Here is an 8,136-nt window from a genome sequence, read left to right on the forward strand (position 1 = left end):
ACTGTCCCTGCCTATAGTCCTCTTTCCCTGACCACCGCAACACACTATACAAGGCCGCCGCGCTGGCGGCCTTATATAGTGTGGGGTGTGTACTAAACCCCCCTGAGCTATAATTGGCCACAGGAATCCTGCCTGTGGTGAATTGTGGCTCTCTTCACAGAGGATGTCACATCTGTTCTTATTATATAGAACCTATTATGCTCCTCGTAAACTTTTTCAGTTTGGCCGAACGGCCGGACGCAAGTTGCCCCCGGTGCGGGAACATGGGGGGAGACATGATGCACATGTTTTGGAGATGCCCGAAGTTGATCCGCTACTGGACAGAGGTGACAGGAACCATTGATCGGGTGTTTGGAACCTCCACCAGGATGGAGGCGAAGTATTGTCTCCTGGGATTAGTTGAAGGAGTTGGAAACCCGGGAAGTAGCCAGATGGCAGTTCTGAGATGCCTATTTCAGGCAAGGAAACTGATTGCTCAACCCTGCTTAGCCTCCAATGTTGGCAATGACTTGGTTTTTTTCGCTTGTTTCCCAAGATGACCATGTTGGCGTTTGTCAAGATGGTTGAGAGTGCCCGAAGAGATCGCCTATGGCCCCATCACGTTGAAAGTGCCTGATCTTGTCTGATCTCGGAGGCTAAGCATTGTCGGGCCTGATTAGTAACTGGATGGGAGACCAACTGGGAATACCAGGTGCCGTAGGATTCTTTTTATGTTGTTGGCCTTGACATGGTTTATTTTTTCCGCTTGTTTCCCAAGGTGATCATCTTGGCATTTGTCAAGAGGGCTGAGAGAGCCCAAAGAAATCTCCTACGGCCACATCCCCCTGAAAGCGCCCGATCTCATCTGATCTCAGAGGCTAAGCAGGGTCCGGCCTGGATAGTACCTAATTAAAGGTGCCGTAGGAATCTTTTTATATTAATGGCTTTGACCTGTTTTTCTTTCGCTTGTTTCCCAAGGTGACCATTTTAGCATCAGTCAAGAGTTTTGAGTATGTCCCAAAGCGTTCGCCTGAGGTCACATCACCCTGAAAGCGCCCAATCTCAGAGGCTAAGCAGGGTCTGGGTCAGATGGGAGACCGGCAGGGTCTATGTTGTTGGCGTTGACCTTTTTTTTTTCACTTGTTTCCCAAGATAACCATCTTGGTATTTGTCAAGAGGGTTGAGAGTGTCTAAATAGAACACATATGGCCACATCACCCTGAAAGCGCACAATCTCATTGATCTCGGAGGCCTAGCAGTGTACGGCCTGGTTAATACCTGTATGGGAGACCATCTGTGAATACCAGGTGCCGTAGGCTTCTTTTTATGTTGTTGGCGTTTACCTGTTTATTTTCGCTTGTTTCCCAAGGTGACCATCTTGGCGCTTAACAAGAGGGTTGAGAGTGCCCAAAGAGATCACCTACGGCCCCATCACCCTGAAAGCGCCCAATCTCATCTGATCTCAGAGGCTAAACAGTGTCGGGCCTGGTTAGTACCTGGATGGGAGACCGCCTGGAAATACCAGGTGCCATAGGCTTCTTTTTTTGTTGTTGGCCTGTTTTTTTTCCCTTGTTTCCCAAGGTGACCATCTTGGCATTTGTCAAGAGGGTTGAGAGTGCACAAAGAAATTGCCTACGGGCACAACACCCTGAAAGCGCCCAATCTCGTTTGGTCTCAGAGGCTAAGCAGGGTTGGGCCTGGTTTGTACCTGGATGGGAGACCGCCTGGGTTTTCCAGATGCCGCAGGCTTCTTTTTATGTTGTTGGCGTTGACTTGTTTTTTTTGTTTGTTTCCCAAGGTGACCATCTTGGCGTTTGTCAAGAGGGTTGAGCGTGCATTTGATCTCAGAGGCTAAGCAGGGTTGGGACATGGTTAGTACCTGTATGGGAGACCGCCTGGGATTTCTCAATGCCATAGGCTTTAGTTTTAAGCTGTTGGCATTGACTTTTTTTTTTTTTTTTTATTATTCTTTTATTAAGTAGAACAACATAAATATAACAGTCAACCATACAGCATGACCCAGGGTCACAATTACATGCTAACAAAAAATAGGCAGCCAAATAACTCTGGGTTCTCAGAGGGGAGTCCTAAAGTTTCATGCAGAAAATAGAGAAACCCCACCTCCGACATGTAGTACAGTATAACTAGTGCAGCTCCGTTCGGACAAATGTAATCATGGAGAACAACTGGGACCACAGCGAGCCAGCTTATCATGACCTACGTGAACCAGAGTAAAATATGAGCCGGTCATGTCCAGAACCCTGGGGTTCTTCTGGGTCCTGAAGGCTAGTAAGGAGACAAGGCATAGTTAAAGGGAGGACGGGGGAAGAAGAGAGTGCAAAGACGGAGAGAGAGGAGGTGGGGGGATGGCGGCGGGGAAAAAAAGAAAAATAAAGACAAAAAGGGAGGGGGGAATGCCACCCAGGGCAGACATGGCCTACGTAGGTAAACGTTAGATGTTCAGTCGTTTTCTGGGACGGGGGCACTGCTCACCTCCCGAATGTAGTCTCGAGTACCAGTAAAATACCTCCAGGGCCTCCATGTAACACTAAATGCCTCTTCAGTGTTGTGAAGGGTGGCGGTCAATTCTTCCATCCGGAGAATATGATTGACTTTGGAATACCACAGCACCTTGGATGGGGGCTGAGGCTGCCTCCACAGTGCGGGAATGCAGGCCCGGGCGGCATTCAGGAGTTGCATCGTGAGGTTTTTTTTGTATTTTCGAACAGGCTGTTCGGTCAAGTGTAGAAGGCACGCTACTGGGAACCCAAAAGTTCCTCAAGGTCGGGCATGCCCAGAAAAGGTGTCCCATGGTCCCCATATCTGAATTTCACCTCCAACAAACATCCGGGATCGATCTATCCATTTTATTCAGAAGGTATGGGACTCTATACCAGCGTGAGACTATCTTGTATCTTGATATTGGTTTGCGATGGAAGCTTTATGTACTAAGGTCAGGATCTTCCCTATCTGTTGTGGGGTAAATGTGATGCCTAAGTCCCTCTCCCATTTGTGGATAAATGGTGGGGTCAACTCCTCCTCCTGACTACTCAATAGGTTGTACAGGAGGGAGAGGGTGTGTCGCACAGGTTCCCTTTTGTGACAGATGGATTTATAGGGTGTCAGGTCTCTAGGAGTGTAGGGGGCCCTTTGTATGGCCAGAAGAAAGTGACGAAGTTGATAAGGACTAAACAAGTCAAGCGGAGGGTCAGAAAGCTCGGCGACAGTTTGCGTGGTCGGGAGCCCTCCCGTGGGCCACACCTCTCCCAGACGCTGTTTCCCCACCACTGTCAACTGTCGCAGTTTCTTGTTGGTAAATCCCGGTGGGAAGTCTGGATTACCTATAACCGGAGTCATTGGTGATGGCAGGGGAGCAATGTGTGTGCAGCGGAACAACCTCCGCACAACAGCCAACGTAGCTCCCACTACGGGGTGACCTCTGAGGTCTTTTGGTAGGGAGGACAGGAGCCACGGGGAGGTCAATAGGAGAATGGAACCATCCTCAATCTCCATCTCCACCCACTGCTTGTGTGGGCCATTACAATACCAATCAACGACTCTCGCTAGCAGAGTCACTCTGTAGTATTGTCTGAGATCTGGGAGACCCAGACCCCCCTTGTCCTTTGGTCTGGCAAGCAATTGCAAATGGGCTCTGGGCGGTTTGCGCGCCCAAATAAAGTCCCGGAGCAGCACCTGCAGTTGTCTGAAAAAAATTGGGGGTAACCGGATCGGTAATGTCTGGAACATGTATAAGATCCGAGGGAGGGCCATCATTTTGAATGCATTACAGCGCCCGAACCAGGTCAGTGTTAAAGCATGCCAGTTTCCCAAATCAGATTTCAGTCTATCCAGGAGAGGGACAAAATTAAGCAGGTACAATTGCGCTAAATCCGCTGCGATGTCAACGCCCAGTTAACGTATAGATTTTTCAGCCCAGTAGAATGGAAAAGCGGACCGGAGCCTCTTGGCCTCACCATCCGGGACCAATATATTCAATACAGCCGACTTGGCGCAATTGTTTTTATAGTTTGATAGGCTGCTGTGTCGCTGTAGAGACGCAAGTATTTTGGGAAGCAAAATGTGTGGATTGGAGACGGAAAAAATTAGATCGTCAGCGTACGCCGCAATTTTGTGGTGTGCCGAGGGTTTGGATATGCCAGTAATATTCGGGTCATTCCGAACGTGACACATAAGTGGTTCCAGTGTCAGAATTAAAATTAGGGGAGACAGAGGGCACCCCTGCCTTGTCCCATTAGTGATGGGGAAAGAGTCCGAGCACCCCTCGGTCACCCGTACCGCTGCCGACGGCGTGGAGTAAAGCGACATTACCCAGCTCATCATGTTGGGGCTAAGACCTATATGTTCCAGGGTGGCCTGCATAAAGTGCCAGGCCACCCTGTCAAAGGCCTTCTCCGCGTCCGTTGACAACATAAGCAAGGGCCTTCCCTGTACATGCGCCGCATGGATTAAATTGAGGACTCGGGCCGTATTGTCTCTAGCTTCCGACTTATTTATATTTTTTTGCTTGTTTTCCAAGGTGACCATCTTGGCGTTTGTCAAGAGGGTTGAAAGTGCCTGAAGAGATTGCCTGCGGGCACATCACCCTGAAAGCACCCGATCTCGTTTGATGTTGGAGGCTAATAGAGTCGGGCCTTGTTAGTACCTGGATGGGAGACCGCCTGGGAATACCAGGTGTCGTAGACTTCTTTTTATGTTGTTGGCGTTGACCTGTTTTTTTTTTCGCTTATTTCCCAAAGTGACCATCTTGGTGTTTGTCAAGAGGGTTGAGAGTGCCTGAAGAGATTGCCTATGGCCACATCACTCTGAAAGCACCCAATCTCGTCTGATCTTGGAGGCTAAGGAGAGTCGGGCCTGGTTAGTACCTGGATGGGAGACCACCTGGGATTACCAGTTATTGTAGGCTTCTTTTTATGTTGTTGGCGTTGATTCGTTTTCTTTTTTTTGCTTGTTTCCCAAGGTGACCATCTTGGCATTTGTCAAGAGGGTTGAGAGTGCCCAAAGTGATCGCTTACAGCAGCATCACCCTGAAAGAGCCCTATCTCTTCTCTTCTCTGAGGCTAAGAAGGGTTGGGCCTAGTTAGTACCTGGATGGGAGATGGCGTTGGAATACCAGGTGCCGTATTCTTCTTTTTATGTTGTTGACATTGACCTGTTTTTTTTTTCACTTGTTTCCCAAGGTGACCATCTTGGCATTTGTCAAGAGGGTTGAGAGTGCCCGAAGAGATCACCTATGGCCCCATCACCCTGAAAACGCCCAATCTCGTCTGATCTCGGATGCTAAACAGTGTCGGGCCTGGTTAGTACCTGGATGGGCGACCGCCTGGGAATACCAGGTGCCATAGGCTTCTGTTTTTTTTATTTTTTATTTAGTAGTATGCGACATACAATGCAAAGGCAACTTCACAGAATGTGTGATACAAATAGTTACAAACAAATGATCATATTGCATGGATATCAGAGCCAATGGTAAGAAGTCTGAGGAGAATAGCACGTGTACAGCTTTGCGGTCATATCAATATGAGATTAAAGCTCCATCTCGTTGGGATCCTCTACCACTTAAAATATTATTGATACTAGCCCTGCTACCCTCGAAGAGTTTAGATATCCATAGATAGGGGAAGAGTATTGTGTAGTAGTCAAATGGGGTTGGAACATACCATTTTCTTTTCCCTTTTTTGAGTTAAGAAGGGAAATAGTAGAACTGAAAGGAGGGAGAAGGGGAAAGAGAAGATTGGGGAAGGAAATGGCAGAAAAGGAAAAGAAGGGGTAAGGGGGTGTCGTGGGTAGAGTGGATAGGATGGGGTCCCCTCCCAGGGAGCAAGAGACACCCTCGGCTCACCAGCTCATCAGCTGTCCAACGTTTGGAACAGCGATCTCCAACGATCACCATGAGCTTACTATGTCTCGCGGAGGTATTCCTCCAAAAAGCGAAACTGGGTCCAGTAGAACCATCTGTTCCCATGCTCCTCCGTTTTATCCCTCATTGTGGCAGTCAGGTCTTCCATTCGTTCAATATCATTTACCCTTGCGAACCACTGGGTCACGATTGGAGCAGATTGCTCTTTCCACGACTTGGGATGCAGGCCCTAGCTGCATTGAGGAGATGTTTAAGTAAGGACTTATGATAACGCTTTCTCGACATAGGAGTTAGATTGAGAAGAACTGCTGCGGGATCATTGGCTAAGGAAATGTCTGTGAACTTGTGGATGAGTCTCAGGACAGGCTGCCAGAATGTTTGTAATTTAGGGCATTCCCAGAAAATGTGGAGAATGGTGCCAGTCTGTTGCCCACAGTGACAGCAGAGGTCAGATTGACCGGGGAATATTTTGGCCAACACCACCGGTGTACGATACCAGCGTGTGATCAGCTTATATGAGATCTCCTGATATTTACTGCAGAGTGACGACTTATGGGCGAAAAAGAGTATTCTATCCTTCTGTGGTTTGGAGAATGTAGTTTGTAAGTCCCTTTTCCATTTAGCTAGGAAGGGTGGATCCGTGGAGGATTGTGCGTCTGTCAGGATTTGGTAGGACCTAGAGAGGGAACCACGAATTGGGCCATCATCCAGGCAAAGTTCCTCGAAGGGGTGGAATTGTCTAGAGAAGAACGAATGGTTAGGTAGTGATCCGAGGAAATGGATTAGCTGTCTAGCTCTCCAGCTATCCAATGCAACAGGTACTTGCTCTAGCAGTATGGTCCCCGTGGGAATGAAGCCCGTGGGTCCAAGAAATAGGGCTGCTCTCAGAAGCCCTTTCGGGGCTTGCCTGGTAAAGGCCTGGTCAGACAGGCCCGGAGGGAATCTAGGATGTCCAATAATTGGGGTCATAGGAGAAGGGAAGTTAGTCAGGTGGGAAAGGTGAAAAAAACTATCCATCTCGGCGAGCGAGGGGCCAATTAACGGGTGAGTAGTCACACAGGGCTCCAATGGCCTCCCCGCCCAAGGCAGACCAGCCAGTGGAACCCGTGCCATCTCCTGCTCTAGCTTGACCCATAGCTTCAGTTCCCCATGCCGGTGTCTTATCACATATGGTCCCCCATCGGATAGTGTCCGCTGTGTACTGCGCATGCGCAGTACACAGCAACACAGATTCCGAAAATTGCCGAGCATGAACGGCGCCTGCGCACTGAGTCCAGGTTCTATCCCCACTATCCAAGTGGACATAGAGTAAGAATATAAAAGAGCCGAGCGCAGCGAGGCCGAGCCCGAAGCGTGGCGAGCGAAGCTCACCTGCGAGGGGCCCTCTAATATTCACAACCCTATGTCCGCTTGGATGGTGGGGCTACCACCTCCACTCACCGCGCAGGCACCGTTCAGCTTCGGAGATTTTCCGAAGCTTCGTCTGCTCCGTACTGCGCATGCGCAGTACGGCGCGGACACTATATCATGGCCGGACAGTATATGGCAGAACACCGGCACCAGTCAACCACCGGTGTCATGTGCGTCGCTGTGTAATATAGAGCAGGGTCCGGGAAGCCAATACCTCCCCGCAATTTCGGTCGCAATAGCATTGCCCTACCAATACGCATATGTTTTCCGCGCCAGAGGAACTTGATAAAGATTGAGCGAACCGCATGAAAGAAAGTCTGGGGTATTTTGATAGGTAAGGCTTGTAGTAGATACAGAAGTCGTGGAATCGCGTTCATCTTCAACACATTACAGCGTCTGAACCATGACAGAGCTAGTGGGTCCCATCTTTTAAGGTCCGCTGTAAGCCCATAGGCTTCTTTTTATGTTGTTGGCTTTGACCTGTTTTTTTTTTGCTTGTTTCTCAAGGTGAGCATCTTGGCGTTTGTCAAGAGGGTTGGGCGTGTCTTGAGGAGAACGCTTACGGCCACATCAACCTGAAAGCACCCGATCTCGTCTGATTTCAGAGGCTAAGCAGCGTCAGGCCTGGTTAGTACCTGGATGGGAGACTCCCTGGGAAGACCAGGTGCCATAGAAGGATCTGGTCAGGTTAGTGTCTTGATTGGGAGATCGCCTGGGAATACTGGATGCCGTATGCTTCTTTTTATTTTGTTGGCTTTGACCTGTTTTTTTTAGCTTGCTTCCCAAGGTGACCATCTTGGCCTTTGTCAAGAGGCTTCAGAGTGCCCAAAGAGAGTGCCTACGACCAAATCACTATACTATATATCTAT

The 8,136-nt window shown here is 49.1% G+C and overlaps 4 pseudogenes; all 4 read left to right on the plus strand.

Annotated features, from left to right (window-relative positions):
• Positions 1-584: 584 nt before the first annotated feature.
• On the plus strand, positions 585-703 carry LOC143957484 (5S ribosomal RNA; annotated as a pseudogene).
• A 694-nt stretch (positions 704-1,397) lies between these two features.
• On the plus strand, positions 1,398-1,516 carry LOC143957403 (5S ribosomal RNA; annotated as a pseudogene).
• Positions 1,517-4,784: 3,268 nt separating this feature from the next.
• LOC143957307 (5S ribosomal RNA) lies at positions 4,785-4,903 on the plus strand (annotated as a pseudogene).
• Positions 4,904-5,226: 323 nt separating this feature from the next.
• LOC143957227 (5S ribosomal RNA) lies at positions 5,227-5,345 on the plus strand (annotated as a pseudogene).
• The last annotated feature ends 2,791 nt before the right edge of the window (positions 5,346-8,136 follow it).

Source organism: Lithobates pipiens, unplaced genomic scaffold (genome assembly GCF_037356315.1).
Source record: "Lithobates pipiens isolate NorthernLeopardFrog02 unplaced genomic scaffold, aLitPip1_a1.2 Scaffold_52, whole genome shotgun sequence".
NCBI lineage: Eukaryota > Metazoa > Chordata > Amphibia > Anura > Ranidae > Lithobates > Lithobates pipiens.